General features: G+C 42.9%; 1 protein-coding gene and 1 pseudogene across 1 annotated transcript in view; one reads left to right on the top strand and one right to left on the bottom strand.

Annotated features, from left to right (window-relative positions):
* The window catches only part of LOC126183518 (facilitated trehalose transporter Tret1-like), a 289,097-nt gene that overhangs the window by 53,228 nt on the left and 209,661 nt on the right, over window positions 1-26,208 (bottom strand). The window lies entirely within an intron of this gene.
* On the top strand, window positions 128-245 carry LOC126185867 (5S ribosomal RNA; annotated as a pseudogene).

Below are 26,208 nucleotides of genomic sequence, written 5' to 3'. Positions count from 1 at the left end.
AAAATAAGTAATTATTTTAAACTCTAATACATTTCTGACTATAATTTCCTCAATTAACCCACACGAATGCGACGACGATTCCCTTAATAAGGCTTCAACCGATTTCTTTCACCTAAGTAAGCCAATGGGCAACGGCCTTGCCGCAGTGGATACACCGGTTCCCGTGAGATCGCCGAAGTTAAGCGCTGTCGGGCGTGGTCGGCACTTGGATGGGTGACCATCCAGGCCGCCATGCGCTGTTGCTATTTTTCGGGGTGCACTCAGCCTCGCGATGCCAATTGAGGAGATACTCGACCGAATAGTAGCGGCTTCGGTCAAGAATACCATCGTAACGACCGGGAGAGCAGTGTGCTGACCCCACGCCCCTCCTATACGCATCCTCCACTGAGGAGTGCTTTTTTAAGTAAGCCAATGGAGAAATGCTCCATTTCTAACAACGTCTGTAATACCCAAGTGGTGTATATTATTGCTGTTTTGTTGCTTCGGAGAAGAAAGATTAGAGTTTAATGGCCCGTTCACGTCAAAGGCATTAACGATGAGTACAGGTAGGATGTAGCAAATCGCCTGTGACCTTTTCTAAGAAACAGTCCAAATACTGAAACGAAATTATTCAAGGAAACCACGGAAAATCTAAATTTGAATGGCTGTTAGTTCTGCTCGTGTAAATGAGACTTGTTAGAACTGCTGTAACTCTACACAGAACTTTACAGGGCAATGTGTATAAGAAATGAATATTGTCAGTATTCTGTACCGAGGAGCATTATTATATACGTGCACTCAGAAACAAGACGACGTTATGCAGTCACGTCATTGGCAGAACTGGTGTAGTGGATATTAAACCAACATTCAATAGCATAATGTGTGACTGCAAGTATCGAGCGACTCGACGTATTGTTTCTGGGTTTCTTTCAGCAACCATTAACTATTATGTGTATGTAAGATTATGACATGATGCGCTGCGATACTAAGGTTGTCAATTGAATGTTCAACAGGAGAAGAAACGATGTTTCCCAGCGACACGGCAGATATTTTGCTACGGAGAATTCGATCCTTGTTTAGTAAGACAATATGTTAGGGATTCATTGCTGTCTAGAAGGCTTCTACAATAACTGTGAAACGGCGTACCGATTCGTTGCACGCCAAATGCACTGTTAAATTACCGACATGTTGGCAAATCAAAAGGAATACTTAGCATGAGCAAACAACGTACAACTTTTACCTATTGTAAAATCCATTGATGTATTGTGTAAATACTCAAAGAGCGTAAATTTAAGCAACAGGAAACTAATTACCCTCAGCCGTATTTGTAACATTTGTAACATTGGAACAAACAAGTTCTTGGAATTGCGACTCTGCTGTCAAGTACACTCCTGGAAATGGAAAAAAGAACACATTGACACCGGTGTGTCAGACCCACCATACTTGCTCCGGACACTGCGAGAGGGCTGTACAAGCAAGGATCACACGCACGGCACAGCGGACACACCAGGAACCGCGGTGTTGGCCGTCGAATGGCGCTAGCTGCGCAGTATTTGTGCACCGCCGCCGTCAGTGTCAGCCAGTTTGCCGTGGCATACGGAGCTCCATCGCAGTCTTTAACACTGGTAGCATGCCGCGACAGCGTGGACGTGAACCGTATGTGCAGTTGACGGACTTTGAGCGAGGGCGTATAGTGGGCATGCGGGAGGCCGGGTGGACGTACCGCCGAATTGCTCAACACGTGGGGCGTGAGGTCTCCACAGTAAATCGATGTTGTCGCCAGTGGTCGGCGGAAGGTGCACGTGCCCGTCGACCTGGGACCGGACCGCAGCGACGCACGGATGCATGCCAAGACCGTAGGATCCTACGCAGTGCCGTAGGGGACCGCACCGCCACTTCCCAGCAAATTAGGGACACTGTTGCTCCTGGGGTATCGGCGAGGACCATTCGCAACCGTCTCCATGAAGCTGGGCTACGGTCCCGCACACCGTTAGGCCGTCTTCCGCTCACGCCCCAACATCGTGCAGCCCGCCTCCAGTGGTGTCGCGACAGGCGTGAATGGAGGGACGAATGGAGACGTGTCGTCTTCAGCGATGAGAGTCGCTTCTGCCTTGGTGCCAATGATGGTCGTATGCGTGTTTGGCGCCGTGCAGGTGAGCGCCACAATCAGAATTGCATACGACCGAGGCACACAGGGCCAACACCCGGCATCATGGTGTGGGGAGCGATCTCCTACACTGGCCGTACACCACTGGTGATCGTCGAGGGGACACTGAATAGTGCACGGTACATCCAAACCGTCATCGAACCCATCGTTCTACCATTCCTAGACCGGCAAGGGAACTTGCTGTTCCAACAGGACAATGCACGTCCGCATGTATCCCGTGCCACCCAACGTGCTGTAGAAGGTGTAAGTCAACTACCTTGGCCAGCAAGATCTCCGGATCTGTCCCCCATTGAGCATGTTTGTGACTGGATGAAGCGTCGTCTCACGCGGTCTGCACGTCCAGCACGAACGCTGGTCCAACTGAGGCGCCAGGTGGAAATGGCATGGCAAGCCGTTCCACAGGAGTACATCCAGCATCTCTACGATCGTCTCCATGGGAGAATAGCAGCCTGCATTGCTGCGAAAGGTGGATATACACTGTACTAGTGCCGACATTGTGCATGCTCTGTTGCCTGTGTCTATGTGCCTGTGGTTCTGTCAGTGTGATCATGTGATGTATCTGACCCCAGGAATGTGTCAATAAAGTTTCCCCTTCCTGGGACAATGAATTCACGGTCTTCTTATTTCAATTTCCAGGAGTGTATTTGCATTTAATTTTGTTTACGTTGCTGGATTGCTGACATAACAAGTGTGACGCAGTTAAGGAGAATCACAAACTTTTATTTTCTCTGCGTCGTTTCTTTCCTTCTAACATACTCTGTTTTCTCTTTACGACTGGTGTTAACTAACGTAATTAACTTACATGTCCATTTTTATGCTGAAGTGACACACGTAACTCAAACATAACTCATTAATGGAATCTTGTCACGAAAATTGTAACAATTTATTATCAATATGCTGAACTTCACAATCCAGTATGGTTGGCAGCTGACGCAGCCGGTTTAAGCGGGTTCGCTACATTCCAGCACTGGACGACCTAGGTTGTGGCGTAGTTGAGCTTGCCAGTCTACAGACCTTCGCTGCAAGTTCAATTTCCTGCAACCTTTTAACAGTATTACTGGTATTATTTCTGTACAACATTAATTAGTCAATAATATTCTCATTTGTGCGTAAAGCTAAATATGTTACACAGTTTTCCTACATTGAGCACAAATATGCTTGTGTCGATTCGAGTTGTTCTTCGAAGCTAGCCAGTGTCCAAAAAGCATAAGGATAAGTGATTCAGAAAAAAAAATATGTGTCCTCTATACAGGGCAACTGTATTATATACACTATGTGATCAAAAGTATCTGGACAGCCCCCAAAACATACGTTTTTCATATTAGGTGTATTGTGCTGCTACCTACTGCCAGGTGCTCCATATCAGCGGCCTCAGTAGTCATTGGACATCGTGAGAGAGCAGAATGGTGCGATCCGCGGAACTCACTGACTTCGGACGTGGTCAGGTGATTGTGTGTCATTTGTGTCATACGTCTCTACACGAGATTTCCACACTCCTAAATATCCCTAGGTCCTCTGTTTCTGATGTGATAGTGAAGTGGAAAAGCGTACAGGCCGACCCTGTCTGTTGACTGATAGAGACCGCCGACAGTTGAAGAGGGTCGTAATGTGTCATAGGCGGACATCTATTCAGACCATCATACAGGAGCTCCAAACTGCATCTGGATCCACTGCAGGTACTATGACAGTTAGGCAGGAGGTGAGAAAACTTGGATTTCATGGTCGAGCGGCTGCTCATACGCCACACATCGCGCCGGTGAATGCCAAACAACGCCTCGCTTGGTGTAAGGAGCGTAAACACTGGACGATTGAACAGTGGAAAAACGTTGTGTGGAGTGACGAATCGCGATACACAATGTGGCGAACCGATGGCAGGGTGTGGGTACGGCGAATGCCCGGTGAACGTCATCTGTCAGAGCGTGTAGGAGGTACTGAATGTAAACGGAGAAAAAAGAAATTTGTGGCGCAGTTTGTCTAAAAGAAGGAATAGATTGACAGCACACATTCTGAGAGATCAAGGAATCATCAGTTTGGTGTTGAAGGGGAGTTTTTTTTTAGTTTTTTAATTGTAGAAGAAGACAGACAAGATTACATAAGCATGTTCAAATGGACGTTGGTTGCAGTAGTTTTTTGGAGATGAAGAGGCTTGCACAGTACACAGTAGCGTAGAGAGCATTATCAAACCACTCTTCGGACTGTAGACCACCACCCCAAGAACAAGAACAGCGACAGCAACAACACAAAACAGCTTAATATCTAATCGAATTTACTTTCATAAGTACGAAGTGAATTGACGAAATAAAACAAATAGCAGAAAAAGCAGATGCCAGGCCGAGACCAATTTGAAGAATGTTACGGTAATGTGATTCATTCAGAATAGAAATGGTTTACAAAACACGTGTTCGACAGATTATTAAGTATTGCTCATCATTCTGAGGCCCTTACCAGGCTGAATAAATAGGAGACAGGCGAGATCTAACGAAGAAGGGTGCGTTTCGTCACTAGACCCGTCAATCATTGCAAGAACAACACGGAGATGCAGAACAAACTCCAGTGAGGGACGCTACAGGAGAGGCGCTGTGTATCACGGAGAGGCTTAGTGTTGAAATTACGAGAGAGTGCGTTCCGGGAAAAAGGAAATAAGGATGATTTCAATTTATCGTCCCGTCGTCAGCAAGGTCATTAGAAAAAGAGCACAAGCTCATATTACGAAATGATTGGGAAGGTAATCGGCCGTGCCCGTTTCAAACGAACCATCCCGGTGTTCGCCTGGAGCGATTTGGGAAAATCACGGAAAACCTAATTATAGAGGCCGTACGGGGATATGAACCGTCGTCCTCCCGAATACGATCCTGGTGTGCCGACTGCTGTGCCACGTCAGTCAGTGGTCCGGGAAGAGTCAGGCACACATGTTACTTCCTGTCGCATACATCTCGCGGTATGACCACCACGAGAAAATCCAAGAAACTGGCACTAATGCAGAAGTCTACTGATAGTCATTTTCCCGCAGGCGCCTTTCGTGAATGGAACAGAGAAAGTGGGGTGTGGGGCGGTAGGAAAGCATGTTCTGAACTAACAGTTACAGGGTGACCTACAGTTTAAAGTGGAAGCAAAACCACTGCGCAACTCGGCATTTTTCACCGCAACAAACAGTGCCAGAGGTGAAAGAAGCGATAAGTGACAGGTAAATAAATCCTAGGGTTAATCGGAGATGATACCGGAGACCTATGGATTTGTAGTGAGGCACTTTATCACTCAACCACCGATCCACATGCTTGCGAAATACAGACATACAAAAATTCGGGAGGAGACAGTCGTTCTCGGGAATAGTCATTATACAAGTCATTCGTATTGCAGACCCCCGAGCTACTGACATGGCCTTGCAAGATACGACTATTTCCAAAGTTTGTTTGTGTTTCACTCCTTAACATATTAACTGCCGCGTCAAACAATTTTCATTGCTTTCCGTGAATTGGGCGCCCCATATGTTCATATCCCTACAACATAAATTTCATCCAACAGGCCCACACTCAAAGGGGCAAAAAGTCCAACTCTGCTGTAGTTCGCACACATGCGAAAGAAAAAAGTGCCAGTTGCTCTGGTTTCTTTGTTACACATTCCGTTATACGTGGACTGGTCTCGGTCGCTCAGGTGAAATGAACGGTAAAACTGTGCGTGTAGAGGCCGCTAAGGAAGCTGGCCGCTCTGGTTCACTTAAAACAGTTTTACAGAGACGCTGGGAACGAGGTTCACAAAGAAATGGCACTACCTACGTGTGTTCCATGGGAGAACACCTAGTCACGCTCCCACGGAACTTGCTTCGTACTCGATTGTTGTCCACACACGAAGATCGCCGTAAGAGATTTTAAACGGACGTCACTTGAGACATAAAACAGTGGCTTCTCCATTCGCTGACTTCAATTGAACGCACTTGATTTACAGTGTTTCAGGATGGATAGTAAACATGTTAGGAGACGGCAGTACGGAGTAATCCGAATAAAACATTCCGTACAACATGAATTCAGTTTTTATTGATTGTAGAGTTACAGCTGCTGGAATGTAACCTAAACATACTTACACAAGGTGCTATGCAAAGGAAACGCATTACACGGAAAATAAGTTTTCATAAATTCCATCTTCGAGTTCAATTCTCTTGATAGCACCACGTGTAGCTCATCTGAGGTTGCCTTGACATTCTTAACAATTTTAGTGAGCTTTTTTGGGATTAAATTTTAACAGTTGTACCTCTGTAATCAATGAAACTTGTGCAGATACTATACGACATGCTCTATTTGAAGCAGTCTATGCTACCACCTCCAAAAATATGAACCATTTCTCCTGAAATCACCTTCTATAAGTGATTCTGTTTGCTGCAAAACACACTACGTCGTATCGACTTTTGGTCACAATGGTGTAGTGTAATGACAGAGTCATAGCGTGTACCATGTCAACACTTATTTCATGTTCTCATTAAAAGCAGTGTGAATGGTGGATGTGTTTGTTTGTGTGTGTTTGTGTGTGTGTGTGTGTGTGTGTGTGTGTGTGTGTGTAAACGTCAACAATTGTTTTGTGCGGAAATACTCATTATTATTTTTGTTACTTTAGTTTCTAGGTTAGAACCAATTCACTGGACTAGGTATCGCTATTTTATTGCTTTTGTCCGCATATGAGAACGTATTGGTGTTCCTGTTAAGTTACCGTCTCTGGCACTATTTTTACTTGGATAGTGCTTAACTTTTTTGTCGTCATTTCTTTGGTTAGGTTGTAACGTCCGATCGATGACAGGGTAGTTAGCGCCGGAGTACAGTTTCGGACTGGGGAAAGAAGTCATCCGTTTCATTTTTAAACGAATCGTGTCAGAATTTACCTTAAGAGAAACCACGGAAAACGTAAATCTGGGTTGCGGAGAGGATTCTAATCTCTGACCATCCTTATGCAAGTCCAGTGGCGTAAATATTGCGCCCCTCACTCAGTTCGTTTGTCTGGGGTAAACCTTTCTGTATGCAATGACTTGAAGCACTGTCAACTGTGGAATTCTTGCTTTATAGCGCGATATATCGCAATAATTAATCGGACTCACATTCGTGAGAGGCTGGACTTAAATTCCAGTCCTATGAACTAGATTTTAAGTTTCCAGTGGTGTCCTTAAATCGCGTAAGGTAATTGCTAGAATGGTTCCTTGAAATAGGACATAACCTATTTCTTCCACTATCCTTGTCTCACACGGGCTTGAGTCCTGGTGCTGTTTCTCTACTGACTACTTGGTCGTCGTAACTTTCATGCCGAGTCTTCTTTTTGTTTCTAGTGCATTGTTAAATGCTTTCTATGTGTATGTTTAGTTCTTACATTCATATTTCTATTATTTACATTTTTGCATTCTTATGAAAAATAGATGTGGAATATGATGTGTGTTACTAATATTTTCTTGTAGTTTAAGTATTAACTACGAAAGCTACAACATAAACGAAAATATTGTCTTCAGCATATATGAGAATTCAAAGAATGTTTCAAATGGGAAGACGAATATAAAAAGATTGTGTACTCAGACACGGATGTTTGGTACTTCTTTTACGAATTTTAGCTCGGACATAGTGTTATTTTCCCTTTTTATTTAGTAAAGTTCGTGACTGGGAAGGCACGAGACGAAAAGATAACATAAATTATGATAATTCTTCTTCGGAGCACTAAAAATGATTAATATATTCAATTAGCAGTTTCTCCTCGAGAAATCATGTTGTTATCCTAGGACTCACGTGGAAAGTGTAAGTACTTGTCATTCGATAAAGCCGGGATCAAGAGAGTTCTTTCAGCTTTATTAGCCAAGTGAGTTTCAAATCTTTGATGCTTCGTCTCGCTAGTCTTGGTCATATTTCTCTTGGCCTACATATGGCTTCCGCGAATAGAGGGTCAAAATTATGTGCAGGTGCTGCCACTACATACTCCATACTTTCGCAAAAGATGTCGTAGCTCTAGGATACTTCTATGCCCATATCGAATTTACAACCCTGAGCACTTCTTAGAAGATTCTTCGGATGTATTTTCTCTAGTATTACGAAAAAATATTTTCAGTTTCGTAGCTGCCTTAAATCGATTAAGGCAAATGTTGCGATGGATCCTTTAGAAAGGATCCTGCCAATTTTCTTCCCTAATCTGAGTATGTTTCCCGTCTCTAATGACCTCATCGTCGAGGAAACGTAAAAAGCCCTGGTCTTTGTCTCTTTTGTCTGCTTGTGTGAAGTACATGGTTGCAGCGGTAACTGGATATTAGAATTAGAGCGTCCTTATCAGCTTTTTCTGATGCTGCTAAAAGTAGCCTTATTGTTTTTAAAAGTTTCGGGCGTAACCCTTCATCGGAATATCTACCTCAGACATCACAATTCTGATGAAATGAAAACTTGTAGCTCGCAGGTTTACACACCACTTAATACAGAGTATCGTGCCAGGTGGTATCCATGGTAATACTGGTGGTCAACTCACGTTACAGAAATTAGCTATCACAACATGCCAACCGGTGGCATGGATGTATGTTTGCTTTTAATATGTCATCTATAAACTGTGCTTTCATAACAAGTGTGATATTTTTGGCAGATGTTCTGATGATACGCTATGTCTGAAACGTGTAAATAAAAACTTTTAACTGTAAGTGGATTGTTCTTATTAGCCGCCCGCAAGCGATGATATGAATGCGCACAGTACTCATATAATGTTCGCAGGCCCAGTCCGCATTGGGCGCTAATGACCTTAGCAGTTTTGCGCCCTAAAACCACAAAAAAAAATAAAAAAAAGGCCCAGTCCGCGGTTTAATGTAGCAAGTTAAAATAATTGTGAATTTTTCGGTCTCCTCTTCCTAGAAGCACAGATAAACACCGACAAGAAATAGAACATGTGTTTGGGACGGGACTGATACTTATGCTCCAGGGGCACTATAAGTAGTTACTGAGTGCACTATGAAGAACAAAGGCTCCAAGAAACACTTTGTATGACGTGATACATGTATCATTTGTGTGTATATAATACGCCTGTGTCGCACAATAAAATCAGAAAAGATTATTTCCGCAGGTGTTCTAGAGTACAGCAGAAAAATAAATGTCTCTCTTCGCAGAAAGTCTATTTCCGCAACGTTGCATCAAAGCATCATTTGGTTCGAGAGAGGACGGAGAACGAAAATGGCAATTCAGTCTGCGGAGGCACTATAAAGAAATTAAACGACTGAGCGCAGCTGCACGTATCAAAGCTTCGACCACATTTAGCCGCGGACGGCGAGCCCCTTTCAACCCAGAAATCATATTAGTGTATCGAAGAGAGAGTGTTTTTTAATTAAAACCGTGGACGTTACTCAGAATCCCCTGCAATAAAGCACATCGTATGCAAGCGGAAGGGAGTGCAGACATTCTATCGTTTAGAGTGCGTCTATATTTGTTTAATTAAGAGTATCGCGAAACGAGACGGAGTTGCATGTTTAGTTTGAGGTTTCTGTATTTTTACCGTCAGCGGTTTCACGATCGGAGTGTATCACGACCTACAGAGATTTCTGTGTTAGTGCGTCTCTCGTACTGTAATGCAATAGTTTTTACGTCCCATTCACGTAGGACAGTATCAATACCGAAATATCAGCTAGTGATTTGAGTGATAAGTTTTACCATTATCTGCCACTGAAGATGTTGCAAATGACAAGGAAGATACCTGCTCATTCGAACGAATGTGGGTGCGTATACTGTGGGACTGTTATTCTTTTGTGCTGTGGATTCTGATAGCAGCGGACGCAGTTAAATAAAACACCCACCCTTCATGATTAATCTGCTCGTGCGCTGCAACTCTGAGCCTCATTACACGAAGCAAGTTTACAAGTGCTAACAGATAGTGAGTTTATTAAATATAGATTACTTGCTTGTTAGTTTCCGGCTTGCTGGTTTATCGACAGTTCTACTCGTCTAGTTAGCAATTCATCTGCCACTGACGTGTCGAGTTGCAGTTGTTTGAGCGATTAAACATCTTCTAACTCAGTTGCCAGCCAATGATGTTATCCAAGTGGAATTGAGAACAGGTCGTGAAATCCTTTGGTGTGCGATTAACATGGGTGCCTTTGGACCATATGTCGTCCTGATTATTCGAATGACCGAGCGAGGTGTTGCAGTGGTTATCATAATGGACACAGATTTGTAGAATCGCAGTCAAATCTCTTTACATGTGGCACTAGTTTTACTCTGAAAGACGTGGAACGTAAAATAAATGATGCATTTAATAGGGTCATCAGTAACATCAGCTCGTGGCTCTCAGAGAAATTATTAACACATAACTGCAACAAAACTCAGTTCCTACAGTTTCTGCAACGAAACCATTGTAAAGGCAAAATTTGATTGTTCCAACATGGTCAAAAAGTCAGTGAACTCGATCATTTTAAGGCTTTCATATAATTATGACCATCAGGATCTTGTGTTATCTAGTTATCATAGTTTGGGAAACTCTGTGAACCCACCAAGGACATTCTTAGGCCAGAAAAGCACCTTCAGAATTTGGTGCAGACCGCTGTTCAGGTGTCTTCTAATTCTAACTCTGTTCCATCATGGGATTTTTTTGTTGACGGTATTGGCACTTCCAGCAGAAACTGCAATATACATTCAGTGAAAACTGGACGGAAAAATTATGCTCACTTGGATAACAGTTCCTCAATCATTTTACAGCAACATGTGCACTATTTAGCAGTTTCGCTTTCAACAGGCTTCCAGCAGAACTGAAAAATTTATGTAATAAACCTGAAGTACTCAAATCAAAGTTGAAACGTTTCCTTATGGTACACTCCTTCGACTCTGTACAGGAAATCCTCGCGGTAATTAAGAATTTTTCTCTGTAGCGTGTTATTTATTCGCATACCTCTCAAATTTATTTTGTATTTTATAATTACTTTAATTCTTTCATTTATAAATTTTCTAATAAACATTCTGTGAACGTCTAATGACTCGTTCTAACACAAGGTTGCTTTGTCTTGCATTGACACACACACACACACACACACACACACACACACACACGCACACACACACACGTCATCCCTATATCGTTTAAAGGAAACGGTGGGAGGTTCTTGTGAAAAGGACGGAGCTGATGTTCTCCCCTTTTCTTTCGCAAATTTGATCTCGTGATTCATCTCTAATGACAGCATCATAGACCGGACGTTAAACCTTAACCTTCGTTCTCCTGATTAATCCGACAAAAATAAACGGAACTGCGTAATGACGAAAGAAATACCTGAAGTGGTCAAAGAAAAACCTTTTAGGTGAAATTGTTGATAACCCCACAAAGAAGTTTAGGGTTTAAAAAAGATTTGTTGCCAGTCATTGAATGCACGATAGTTAACAAAAGCTGAGGAGGTGTTGATACACATGCAGAATGTTTTTAAATTTCTCTCCCAAAGTCCTAACATGTGTAAAGGGCCGCACGTAATCAATGTTTTGAACAAGAAATCTTGTCTGGAGGCGCATTGTTCCGATCCTAGAGAAACGACTATGTAAAGCAGTTTGTTCCACTGTCTTGATGTACCAGGAGAAATAGCCAAAGCAGTTTAGTGCGACTCTGACATTTATTACATTTGTACCTAATGTGGCAACAATGTCTCTAGTTCCATAGTACATTCATAACATACAATTTTCGTAACACTCCCTCTGTTGGACCCTCCACTGATAACCAGCATTTTGTTTCACCTCTGCCACAGTATTGTATTTGACATTGCTACCACGTTAGTTAACTAGTTACGTACGAAGTAATTACCAGATTTAAAGAAAATTACAATATCTGTTTGATCTTACAGTTGCAGGAAAGGGGACCATACTGTAATAAAACTTTATCGCTGTAGCACAGAATCGTGACCTCTAGATATACATGATGTCCTAGGAGGAATGCCCAATATTCAAGCATATAACGGGAACGATAGTTCGAAGCAAAATGTCTAGTTAAAATGAGCTCTAAAATGCATACCTGAGGGTCTACGAGCACTTTCTCAGTGGAAAAGATGTGTTTCACAGTAGAAAAGAAGAACAAGTGCTCAAGAGTTCACAAGGTTCGCACTTTAGATCCCATGTTTACTGGACATTTTTTCTTGTTTTGGTCCATACTACCACCGCTCAAAATACGGAAATCAAAGAGCTTGCGGCAGAATAATTTGCTTCACAACGTCGAAGATGGAGAAGTGCTCACAGCTCTTAAGGTACGTTTTTTACAGCCCATGTTTACTAGGCATTTTTTTTTCTTCCAGTGATCGTTCGTGTCAAATACCTGAATATTGACTCTCTATGTTCCGTTCTAAACATTACATGTCCAAGGAGCCTTTAAGAAGAACTTAACTACACTCCACACAAGAATACCAGGGGTAATCATAAAGTTTTACTTATCATCTCGAAAAATAAATTCACGTAACTAATTTTTTGTTTGTTTGCATTTACATGTGTTCAATACTGTTAGCAATTGAAATCACCGCGCCACAATACCATAGCACGTCGCTAGAGGAGACAAAACCATCTCCACGCTATCAGTGGGTTGAGGCATTATGTTTTGGCTCCCCTAGCGGCGTGCTACAGTACTGTGGCACGGGGAATTTAATTTGTGCCAGTATTGCAGACATTCACCTGCAAGCAAACAAACATTAGTGGCGTAGCTTCATTTTTTCGAGTTACACGTAACTTCTAATCGTGTATTATCCAAGATGCCTTGGTTTAAGGATTAAATGCTTTTCCTGCGAATTTCTTATCTTCTAGACCAGTTTCATACCTTTTAATCCATATACTGTTAACATAAATGAAGGAGTCAGGAAAGTGTACCTTCTGTCACCGACACTAATTAACGAATATATACTGAGTGTTTCACAATTCATGTTACACAATTCTAGAGGTTGTAGAGGGAACCTAGTAGATCAACCCATGTCCAGAAACGTCATCCGACGACATTGTAGCAGCGCCTGTAAACGTGCGTATATACTGTGTTATTCCGTGATGATGTTAAAAACTTTCAAGGATGATGGAGAAGGATAAATGTATCAGTTTCAGGTAGGGGTCGCTGTACCGTAAACGAACGAGTCGAAAGCTATAACCGAAAACCGTTCAGATACCTCTGACAGTGGAATAAATGTACCGGTACTGTTTTTGCTAAGACTGTAGGGTAGGAAACTTTCAGGGGTGGCAGCATGGACCAAAACAAGAAAAAATGTCAAGTAAACATGGGCTATAAAATGCATGCCTTACGAGCTATGAATGCTTGTTCAATAGAGATTGTGTGTTTCACACTAGCGAAGATCAAAAGGTGCTCATAGCTCATTAGGCATACATTTTAGAGCCCATGTTTAATAGACATTTTTCTTATCTTGGTCCGTACTAACATATCAGAAGGTTGCACACGCTACATTTAGCAACAACATGTATTCCTGTGTCAGAGGTATCATAACGGTTTTCGCTTATAACTTTCGACTCGTTCGTTTTTGGTACAGGGTTCCTTGCCTCAAACTGATACATTTATTCTTCTCCATCATCCTTGAAAGTTTGTATCATCATCACGTAATCACCCTATACGTGTATACGTTTACGGGCGCCGGCGTATAACTTTGACGCTCTGTAGCGACGTTGGATGACGTTTCCGGACATGGGTTCCTATGTAAAACTTGATCTACTAAGTCTCCTCTACAACCTCTAGAAGTGTGTAACATGAATTGTGAAACATCGTGTAGAACCAAGCACCATCAGTGACAATGTTAAGAACTTATTTTATCACTAAAACCTTGCATCTCACAACAAACATAAAGGGTGCCCCGGAATTCGTGCGGCTAAGCAATTCACCGTGCGGTGCACCATTGTATTTCGAAACACGAATACTTTTTCTGAAATTTCCTATAATCCATCACTTGCGAAAAAATCTGTGTCATAATAGAGCTTCCTTAGCGAAAGGCGCTAACACACGCTTGTTCTGTAAAAGGATTTTAGGGGCAAAGTGATGCTCACTACGAGGTTGTATGTCATTGTCCCAGGCTAAATTCCAAACCTCCCTGTAGCGTCTCGTGAAGGGAAAGCATGTGAAACTCGCTGATGATGGTAATCGATCGGTAATAGACCTCCCATAGCCGAAGTCGCCAACACACGCTTATTCAGTAAAAGGATTTGAGGGGGGGAAATGTTGCTGATTACGACAGTGTATGTCATTGTCCCAGGCTAAATTCCAAACTCCCTGTAGCGTCTCTGCAGGGAGGGAATGTGAAATTCGCCGTTGATGGTAATCGATCTGCCGGATGGGGTCGTTAATCTCGACAGCCCCTTTGGTGCACTTCGGCAGGAGCAGCCTGTGTGTCGGCATTGGGTTTCATCCTCTCATTTCCGTTTCATCACTAGCATCAAGAATAGAACACGACACAAGGCTATATTCGCCACACGCTCAGATATTACACAGTTACACATATCACACTCGTAATAAGGGAGCTGCCGGATTGTTGTCCAGCAGAAAGCCAATGATCTACACAATAAGCAAGTAAGGAAACACTAGCAAAAAATCGATTCTTTCAATATATTCAGTCTTCTTACAAATTCCTCACGTTGGACTTTTATTTTACTCCGTATTTGGCAAATTTCTTCTGTTTTATACTTATTCTCGTCGCAAGTTTAGAAATACATATAGCAACAAGTTTGAGACGGCGTTCCTATTGCTCTAACCTAGAAATGCCACGGCAGACTCTAATCTGTATCTGACCGCTGTATTATAAGTTATTACCGTTCTGTAGGGCCACACGTGATGCACGTCGATCTGGCACGACTCCTCAGGGTTGTGCGTTGTATAAACGTCAGGTAGTTCTAGTAAACTGGCTCGTTTCCTGCGACCGAGTGCCTTTTATGCCCTCCTTTCTTCCGAAAAGTGACGAAACCCGTGTTTCCAACAGTGGGAATGGCGGGGAGGTTGAGGAAGGAGTCAGTGTTTGGGAGTTGAGGGAACGCGAGATCTCTGTTCAAGGTTTCTTAGCACGCCCCTACAGTCGGCGAGGCCGTTATTCGGTTCACGGTCAGCGTCAAGTATAAATCATGTCCTTCCCTGTCACAGAGCTTTCAGCGCGTAGTAAGGATTTTCCTTCTTTTGTTGAGCTAGTAGACATCGTAACGGTCTCCTGTGTGTCGGAGATTTGGACCTCACCTTAGTATTGAATAACACAGTCTGAAAACGGTAAAGACTACTAGAAGCTCTCCTGTTACCGCGATTAATCATATGTCCCATGAGCCATAATTTAATGTCGAGCTATATTTTTAACACGTTACGTAGCTGGGTCTACAGCTTTCATGCCGTTATTAAACGTGGTATCCCCTATCGGCTGAAAAACAGGTATTACTTTAACAGTTTCGAGCACTCCACATTTTAATGGAAAACCCACAAATGGAAATAGACAAAAAGGACATAAATTGTACCCATACCATCTTCACAGCCATAAGCGGTAATTACAGTGTTTAACACTACCTAAGTTGTATAATGCGATTACAGTACCCTTAATTCTCTGTCCAGGAAAATCAAATTGAGAAGATAAATTGGATTTCCTGACGCACATAGCGGGTTATTCACCGCTTAACCGCCAAAGTAAAGAAAACATACGAGAAGAGTTTGTAGTTCGGGGCCTCACTGATAAAATAATGAAATACATTAGCAACTACTTGGAGCGCTTACTTGGCTCTAAGGTAATCAAAAATAGTTTGTCAGTACAAATAAGTAGGTCAGTGTAAACAAGGACGCCAGTGAGAAAGACGGCAGGACCATTGAGTATTCGGAGGAGCCTTGTAATTCCTAAACTCTACTGCAGATGGTGATGATTTTCAGCATCGGCATTCCGTACGTGACTGGACTCACATTTCACTGTTGAGCGCATCTTTCTTAGTCATCTACAGGGTGGTTACAATTAAACTTTCGCTACTTGAGCCTGTACAGAAGGAAAACTGTTTACCATATTGGTATCCAACTTCACAGGAATGATGTTCAGACTGTGCGCCGCAGGATTTGCGTTGTCAGTAGTGCTGGTGTCCTGACTTCCCGTTAAGTGCCGGTACTGGTACGGCGGCGTAGGGTTGAAACACAAGCATCACTGTGAATTACAGTTGTCGGCTGTCAACATGGGTCTGGACAAGGTGAGCAGGTCTTTACTAATAAAGCTGTTTCCTAAAAACAACAGTGATAGCTCTGTTGCTCTTTGCGAGAATAGACTCTTTAGAGGAATATGGAGAGGTCCTTTTTTTTTTTTTGCACCGTGGTGAAATAAAATGAAATGTCGTGTGGCTAGGGCCTCCCGTCGGGTAGACCGGACGCCTGATGCAAGTCATTTTAGTCGACGCCACTTCAGCGACTTGCGTGTCGATGGGGATGAGAGGATGATGAAGACAACACAGCACCCAGACCCTGAGCGGAGAAAAACCCCGACCCAGCCTGGAATCGAACCTGGGCCCCTTTGCGTGGCATTCCGTCGCCCTGACCATTTTTTTTATATAATAATCTAATTTTGTTCGTTGCATTTGTTCGGGGTGGACGTCCCACGACACCCATTGAAGTTCTTTGTTGATCCATTAACTCAACTGTTTTTTATTACAGAGGGCAGCTAACCCTCGGACCGAAAACGCTGGGCTTCCATTCCGGCAAGCACTCAGCTATCGAGGCGGACACCGTGGTTGAAGAACATGATTCGGAAGTTCGAAGTAACTGGCGATTTGTAACTGTTCCGTGGAAAGGCCGACGGTCAGTTACGCCACAAATCGTTGAAGAAGTTTCTGTTGTTATGGCTGATAACGCTGGATGCAATGTGCGATCTTAAGACACTGTACGAGTTATGTCATGACAGCTGAACGTTGCATGGTCGACAGTCAGAAAAGTGCTGCGGATAATTGTGAAATTGTATCTCTAGTGCGGTTCCAGGCTGTCGTGGATGCAGATGGTCGTCACATTGAGCAAAGTTTGTAACCTGAACGTAAGTAACCACGATACGCAATTAATAAATGTTACTCTCTCATGTGGAAATTAAAATGTGTTTCTTTCAGTTCTTTATTCGTTATTTCTCTTCCACACATCCTTTCAAATGTTTCAACGAAGTTTTAGAACTCAACGATCACTTGATTTTCATGGGGTCTCTACCAAGGAGCAACAGTTTTTTTATAATGACCCTCCATATAGCCGCCTTGTTTGCCGTATCTCCAACTGTGCATTTCCCGGATTGCAGACGAACAAGGGTCTTTTGTTGGAGCATAATATCTGACTATCAAGAATGCACTGTCTTCCCCCTACAAGTACGTAGCTGTTATTTATCAGAAATGAGTGATGAATGAAGCATGCAAGTCTACCATAATAAAGAAAGACTCTTAGAGTTTAGCATCCAGTCGGCAATACGGTCTTTACAGACGGACTAAAAGCTCGGATTGGACAAGTAAATCATCTATGAACTTTCTGGATAACCAATACTGGATCATCTTAACCACAGCGCCATCACGCTAGGTGCAAACTTAACAAGATCGAGGCCTCAGCTGACTTCTAAACTGTTACGTAATGCAGGAGGGATAATGGCCGAACATACGTTTTCCAGGCAAGTCACTGAAGAGCAGATGGAGGACAGATGAAGACACCAATACAACATTTCTTGCACTAGCGCAGTTCTGAGTTGGTTGTATAAGATATATACAACTGCTTTATCGAGGTTCTAGTTGAGGTTGCGAGCCCTATCTCTTCATCCACTGGAGGCACTGTGGTCAGATATGCTGCTGCACGCAGAGTTGAACCAAAATTGTGCTCTGACGTCTTCAAGCACGCCAAGCTCTGTACTAAAGACTTCTTATTATTGTGGTTCACAAAGCTACTCCGTCTTATACCTGTCAATGCGCCAGTGTTGTTGCTCCCATTTGGGGGGAAACCGTAGTCTCAGTAAGTGAAGCGTCCATCGTAATTATATTTTCCTACTGAACTGATGGAATTACATTTAGCTAGTTCAGAATGGCATCCAGAGGAGGATAGAAACCTGCCACAGAGGCAGCATAAAATGCGACTGGCAAAACATGAAATTCTGTGTTGAGTAAATAGCAAATAGTAATGCGGTAGTCATTTCACCACCACCAATTTATCCTTTTCGGGTAATAATAGAGCAAACGCGGTGCCGTGCACGTAAACAATTCACTAACTCCCTGAGGTAGTCTAGCACTTCCGAAGTATGCTCTTGACAGAACTGCGAAATTCGCTGGAACTCGTGCTCGAGAGCGAAAACAGGAAATAGGAAAGCTATCGACTATGGGCCAAGTTTTCTGTGCTTCCCGTATTCAACTAGATTTAATTCCAGTTGGTTACAAATATTTGTAAACTTATGTAGTTTCAATCAACGGATTAAATGTTTCCAGGTGAACATTCAGCAGAAAGCGTTGCAATTTTGCTAATAAGAGCAATATACAAGGTTTATTTCATATATTATTTGTAAGTGGTTATCGATGGTCAGTTACACTTTGTGTCGATTAATCAACGTTAATTCGAATGAGTGCATCGAAGTTAGTGACAAGAGCAGACGGACACGATAGCTATAAAATATTTAAGCAACATAAATTTAATGCGTAAACTAATGAGGTGATAGAGAAAGAAACAAGAATCGACAGGGAAATTTCCGTCGGAATTTCTAAAATCAATGGGGAAAGTGGCACCATAACGATTATTCATATTGCTGTGTAAAATGCCTGAGACTGTCGATACACCATCAGACTTTCGAAAAAACATCATCCACACTATTCACAAGGTTGCAATCGCCGAGAATTGCGAGAATTATCGTAGAATCAGCTTAGTAGCTCATGCATCCAGGTTGCTGACGAGAATAATATACAGGAGAATGGAAAAGAAAACTGAGGATCTGTTAGATAGCGATGAGCTTGGCTTTGCATTTCACGGTCGAAAACGACAGTTAGAGTGCAATGTGCAAACGAAAGACGTTCTTGAAAACATTTGTTACCGCTGACACCCTAGGCCGTTTCAGCCCTTCTCTAAGGACACTGTGGAGCTGCATCCACACTGAATGTGATCACATCGCTTTCTAGTGCAGGACGACCGCAATTTTTGCTCTCGTGTACACGTTGGAACCACTATGGATCCTTCAAAACCGTTAGACGAAATCTGAACGTGATCCGAAGCAGCATCGAGCACTTACGCTTTTTCAGCCCTCCTTTAGCGTGAACACGGCGGAGTGCAACATTAACATGTGCGTAAATCAAACGGAAAAGGATACGGCAAAGGGTACCTCTAAGACCGCCCATGTTGGCAACACCCACGGTGCTACCCATGCAGTTTTCATATTTACCTGTCAGACACTTCGACACCAATTCAGCCAGGCGGCTGCTCTAGCGCCTGACGGTAGGCAAACCCCACGAATGGGATATCGTAAGGGTTCAAAAATGGTTCAAATAGCGCTAAGCACTATGAGACTTAACATCTGCGGCCATCATTCCCCTAGACTTAGAACTACTTAAACCTAACTAACCTAAGGACATCACACACATCCACGTCCGAGGCAGGATTCGAACCTGCGACCGTAGCAGCCGTGTGGTGCCGGACTGAAGCGCCTAGAACCGCTCGACCACAGTGGCCGGCCAACATGCGCTGTAAACTGGCAGTACTCAGTTAAGGATTTCAAAATAATTGTCAATGAATGCTCCATTATTTCCTGAGGAGCCCTTGCCACCGTAGCGGTCGCGTGGTTCCAGACTGAAGTGCCTAGAACCGCTCGGCCACCAATGGCCGGCTTTGTATACGACTATGGTATACGTTGCTTGTCATAAATTCAGTGGAATGGCTCTTTTGCAGAGCTCATAGAAAATTATGGGGAATTTCGGGCCATTGTTACGGTCATCTGAAGACGACGCTCTCCAGGGAACTACCGTTGCAGAATTGAGACGAAGAGTCGTCTTGCGTAAGCATTACTGATACTATTGATTAGACTTTACTAAAGGATAAACTTTTTCTCGAAGCAATGAGAATGATCTACGTAAACAGTAGTTCCACTGCGCTTCAGTCAACTCCTTCAAAGGACAGCACGCTTCTAACAGAGTACCTCTTGTCTCTTCTGCGTAAATTTACCATCGACAATTACGTACACCACAAAATCCCCGTAGTCAATGTATTTTTAAACCGCAATTACTTGTCAGACCTACAAAAGCATTACATCATTGAATTTGTCTCATACAGGTCTGCTATTTTGGCGCAAAAAGTACAATGCTCCGTTATAAGAATAACATAATTTCTTTTCTAGGTACTCAGTGGAATTGTAAAACTCGCTGACCTCAATTTCATGAGCTCCAGGTCACTCCTAGGTCAAAATATATTACAAATATCTTTAATTAGCAGACACTTATTTGAGGTGAAACAGTTTGGCAATTCACCCTGTATGTACAAAGAAGTTCAACGAATTATTCGGCTCCAATTTTCTCTGTAATTACAGCAAGATCTTGAATCGAACATTCAGGTGGAAATGCGCTCCAGAATTGTTGCGTTGCACTCTGGTTGAGTGCCGCTGAGAACTTTCGAGTGCGTTCTACTGTGGATCGCGCTACTAGATTTAGAGGCGAACTGATCGCCGCGAAGGCCACGCACGCCACGTCATGCAGCCGGCCAGTTCCCTCGAAGGCTGCAGACAGAACAGGTGTGTGTGCTGGCCATATGCGGGCCAATCCCCCCTCCGGCAGAAAGTTGGGTTCGTTACACACCACCTGTGACTGAGGTGAAAAAACGAAGAAACAGTCACGCTGCGCGTGTGGGCCGTAGGCTGAAGCATTTTCGCTGATTATCTTTCCTGTATAAAAAGAGTGCAAATGCGTACTTTCTAGTTTTGGCGTGGATGGCTTCCTTACATAGTAAACTTGTGACCTCTTAACCTTTATGAAGCCCGTCGTCAACACAAATGAAGTTGGCTTGGATCGCAACGTTTCCTATTAGCGAAGCAGTGCTAAGACACTAGGTTCACCGTGATTTCCTTAAACCTCTTGAGGTAAATGCCGGGACGGCACCTTCGAAACGGAAGGGGCTAATTTTCTTACCATCCTTCCCCAGTCCGGGCTTGTGTCCCATCCGTAATGATCTCCTTGTCGACGGGACATTATCCCTTAAATTCCTTTTTTTATTTCGAATATTCATTTGCACAAAACTGTTTTTATATAGGCATACCAGATGACATAACATCACACATTATGATGGCAGACCAAGAACGGGCCGGCCTCTGTGGCCAAGCGGTTCTAGGCCCTTCAGTCTGGAACCGCGCTGCTGCTACGGTCGCAGGTTCAATCCTGCCTCGGGTATGGTTGTGTGTGATGTCTTTAGGTTAGTTAGGTTTAAGTAGTTCTAAGTTCTAGGGGACTGATGACCTCAGTTGTTAAGTCCCATAATGCTTAGAGCCATTTGAACCATTTTTGAACCATGAACGGAGAACTTTTTGAGTACAGATTTTGCGTAGCTGAAGGGTACGGTGCCCCTGGCGGGTAGGCTGTTGTAGGATGTGTGTTAGTCCTTTTTGCTCTCGAGAACTTTTTTTTCGATTTATTGAAGTTCTCGAGTCCACTTATCACGATGATTCCAGTAAAATATGTGACCGACACGAAAAACCTTTAACTGGTGTAAAACAGTGCGTTATAGTGGACGGCAAATGTGTAAAAGAAGCGAACCTAATGTCAGCAGTATAACAGTAGCATGTGAGTAGTTCTAAAGTATTTTCATTATATTTGTGGTGTTTCTGGAGGAATATATATATTTTAGGACATGGTAGTGTAAACTAATTCGAATAAAACTTTCCACATAACACGGGTCCGATTTTATTGGTTACAGATAAACATCTAGTTACAGAGATCAGTTTTCATTTCGTGTATTGGTACTTCATTTGCTATGGGTTTATTTTGCGGTTGTCACTTTTCTTTTGCAGTTCTAGTTTTGATGGTTTTGCTTTAATTTTCATAATTGAATTTTTCAACTGTGATTGTGATAATCATGTGTTAGCCAGTACTACTGTATTGTTTAAGCACGTTTCACATATTTACCAATTCTGAGTATGCTGATATGGTATCTGTGCACGCGTTTTGTAGTGGAATCACTGCTGCCGCTTGTAGAGGGTTCGGCAGGCGATTTCCTTACGGCAGAGTGACAAATTCAAAATTGTTTGCTCGTGCTTTCACTCAACAGTGTGAAACTGATAGAGTGCGCAGCAGTTATATCTCACCTGATGGTGCAAATGAACAGAATGTGGATGAAAACATTATTCTTCAACAAGCACAAGCAGTTTTTGGAAATTTGTGGTAAGGTCTTATGGGACCAACCTGCTGAGGTCATCGATCGGGCCCTAAGCTTACACACTACTTAATCTAACTTATGCTAAGGACGACACACACACCCTTGCCCGATGGACGACTCAAACCTCCTCCGGGGGAAGCCGCGCGGACGGTGACAAGACGCCCAAGACACCGCGCGGCTACCCCGCGCGGTCAAGCAGTTTTTCTGCACCAGTTGGTGTTCTACATGCAAGAATATGGTGGGCAATATTATGCGCTTCTTCTATCCTATTATTTACAATGGATTCATCTCCTTCGAGAAGGAGATGAAGGCAGACCATTGAAATTATATCGTTGCGTATTTGCAAATCGCAGAGTAATCCATTTAAAATCGTTTACTGATGAAGCCACTTTCATTCCGTGACCATATGAATGACACTCGTAACTCACATCGGACCGCGCGGGATTAACCGAGCGGTCTCAGGCGCTGCAGTCATGGACTGTGCGGCTGGTCCCGGCGGAGGTTCGAGTCCTCCCTCGGGCATGGGTGTGTGTATTTGTCCTTAGGATAATTTAGGTTAAGTAGTGTGTAAGCTTAGGGATTGATGACCTTAGCAGTTAACTCCCATAAGATTTCACTTACATTTGAACATTTTTGAACTCACATCGGTAGTCTGTTAAAAACGTAAATGTCTTTGAGGAAAGCTTTTCTGTAAATGTGTGGTGTGGTGTGATAGACAATCAGTAGATTGGCCCTGTTGTGTTTTCGCATTATTCTACGGGGCACTGATACCGGTAATTTTTTTAACTGGCCCACGCATGATGGATTGGCTGTAAATGTTACGTTTATTTGCCACCAAAGTTCCAGGACCTTAACCTTTTATATTTTTCCTGTGAGGATGGTAGAAAGGCGATGGCTACATAGAAAAAGTAAACACAAGAGAGGAATTGATCGCTCTGATTATGAATAGTGCCGCCGCCATAAAAGAAAGCCACGACGATAACAGAACCACTACATCTGGTGTTGTCAAGAGAACTCGAAAGTGCAGTGAAGTCAGAGGTGGAATTTCTGCAGATCAACTACGTATTTAGCCATTGTCTTCGCTTGACACATTCTGTGAGCATGTGTTCCATTCTAACGCATGAATCTCAGTTACCAATAAATAAATAAATGGACTCAAGTTATATGAAATGTTTTATTCGATTTAATCTATACTACCACCTCCTAAGATATTTACTGTTCCTCCAGAAACACCGTGTATAGCAATTTGTCAGATGCTTAAATGGAAATAGCATATGGTATTATCCGCAAGGATATGCCATGAGTCTTCAACCGCCTCAGTCGGAAAGCTTTCTTAATGGGTAACTGATCGGTTCATGTTAAAGCCTGCTACTCTCAAATAACACCCAATGTACCGCCAAGCTTATTATCCCCTTTATAAAGTGTCGTTTTTATTTGTTGTGGACAGCAACATTTAGTTAAGAATTTGTTAAAATTACTTTTTCGTCCTGCGCTTCTATTACATCTTCAGACATCATTCGAGACACACACTCCAATCCAACAAGTCTGCTGCCCCAATCGTGTATATCGTGTAGACATCATGACGATAAGGTGAGAGAGGTTAGGGCACGTGCGGATGCACGTAACGATGACTTTGTGCCTCGTTCCATCGAATAGGAGAGGAAGTGTCTCATTCTGCTAAAAAATGCACTCACTCATGTACTGTAAAGTGGCTTGTGTAGTGTATATATTCATATTTAGGTACTGATTATCGCTGAAATGCTGTTTCTCTTCACCTCAACACTGGCAGCGCAGTTAAAACTAATTATATTCCTTTTTTATCCGTTATATCATTCTGTCTTTATTTATTTGTGTAGCTTAATGCATAGGGTGCAATCTTCCTACTCCGGGGTGACACCCGTACACACAAAACCACACAGCACTGTGTTTTCGTGATTTACATACATGATTCAAATAACACGTAGAATATTATATCCCATTATGTACATCGGTGAGAGAGACGATGGGAAGGGAAGCGTATCTGGTCGTTAGGCTTCGAACCAAGAAACCACGAATGACCTCAAGATGGATCAAGAGCTCTCTGAGAAGCAACGTTCCACCTATTTCTATCAGTACACGCGATACATTCATGGTCTGTTCCTTGATGTCAAAATTAGTAACAGTATTTTTTTCCTTTTTTTGTGTCGTACTCTGATCCTAACCAGGCAGGGCACTTCTGCGAACCACGTAGTGTTGGTAACCAAAATCAACTGTAAGTCTAATGCCGAAAATGACGTAGGGAGTGAATGCTACTTCTGCAAGAAACGTGAGCCCAAATCAGTGGCCAGCATCGTTTCAGGCAACAGCGCACAATCAGCGTTCAAAGTCCTGGGCTAGAAATTCGCGGTAACATTTGTACTGAAGAATCGCCGTAAGGAAGGCTTGAACGGTTAGATACCAATCGTCGACCCCGACGTGCAGCGAGCTACCGGCCATCCCCATGTGACGTGTTTGACGCTACCTGGCCATATTCTTGTGTATTGTTAGTCAAACTGGGACCATTACCAATGTACGACCGAGGAGATAGAGAAGCGGCGCGTTTCGTCGAGGACCGGTTAGCAATCGTAAGAGCGTTACGGCGTATGCTCATAAACTTCAGTGGCAAATGCTAAAAGAGAAACACTCCGCATCTCGTATATGTGTACTGTTCGAATTCCCAGGGCGGGCGTTCCATGAGGAGTCGTCCACATACATCTAGAGAAATGTCCACGACCAGGAATGAGAATAATTAGAGAGCATAAGGAATTTACTTACAATCGTCCTTACCGTACACCTTTCGCGAAAGCAGTAAGAAAAGGACATTGTGTTGGCACAAGAAGTACATTACACCTCACAACATAACATAGCTTAAGAAGTATAGAAGTAGATGCAAAAACAAGCTCTTTGAAATATAATTTTCCTAAATAAAATGTTTGCCTTCGCATTCATTATGGACTGTGGCTTTAAGATCTTCTTTAAACTACTGTTCTAGTGCAATGCTTAGATTCCAATCCTTTCAAGCTGACAATCTTTGAATAACTACAGACATGCAAGTTGTATCGCAAATCAACTTATCTACAGGCGAGTGAAAGTTTCCGATACCTAACACGCAAGGAAAGTAGACCAGTTCTGGAAAACGGTGCGTTATCTGTTTGCTAGTCAGGCCTCACGCAGAGAAATAACCTCGGTTAAGACACAGATTATTTCGTGGCTGATGACAGTGTTTGCGAAACGTCATATAAGCAGAGTGTAGGTGTAAAGAGGAGAGCAGTCTTTTAGAACCAAAGCGAGTGAGATAATGAAGGAAATAAGGAAGGAAGGATGTGTGTTTTGGTTTAACGTCCTGTCGACAACACGGTCACTATAGACAGGCGAGATGAAGTGATTAGCGCAGTAGATACGTATTTGGAAGTAACATGGTTTCTTCAAATTACGCTTTCTTTAAATTAAGTAAGAGAAAGTGCGGCACGGTTTATCTTAAGAAAAAAAGAAAGACGGTCGATTTTATTCCAAAAGCTTTTCTTATGCGAACTATGCTCTGGCTCTAAGACTTCATCTTCGATTTGACGTTGACCCTTAACAGATTTCCTTCTAAACCGACAGATACCTCGATCATTATAAAAATATCACTTTGTTAACGGCACGGCGCTTGGACGCTTCACTTCCAGCACTGAAAAGAATACGTTCGAAGAGATCTGGCACACGTAGTACCGACAGATTTTGTGTCACAGTACGAAATTTGATATGCACTGACAGAA

This window comes from Schistocerca cancellata, chromosome 4, assembly GCF_023864275.1.
Source record: "Schistocerca cancellata isolate TAMUIC-IGC-003103 chromosome 4, iqSchCanc2.1, whole genome shotgun sequence".
Classification (NCBI taxonomy): domain Eukaryota; kingdom Metazoa; phylum Arthropoda; class Insecta; order Orthoptera; family Acrididae; genus Schistocerca; species Schistocerca cancellata.
The sequence above is the reverse complement of the archived record's forward strand: the minus strand, read 5'-3'. Positions and strand labels throughout refer to the sequence as shown.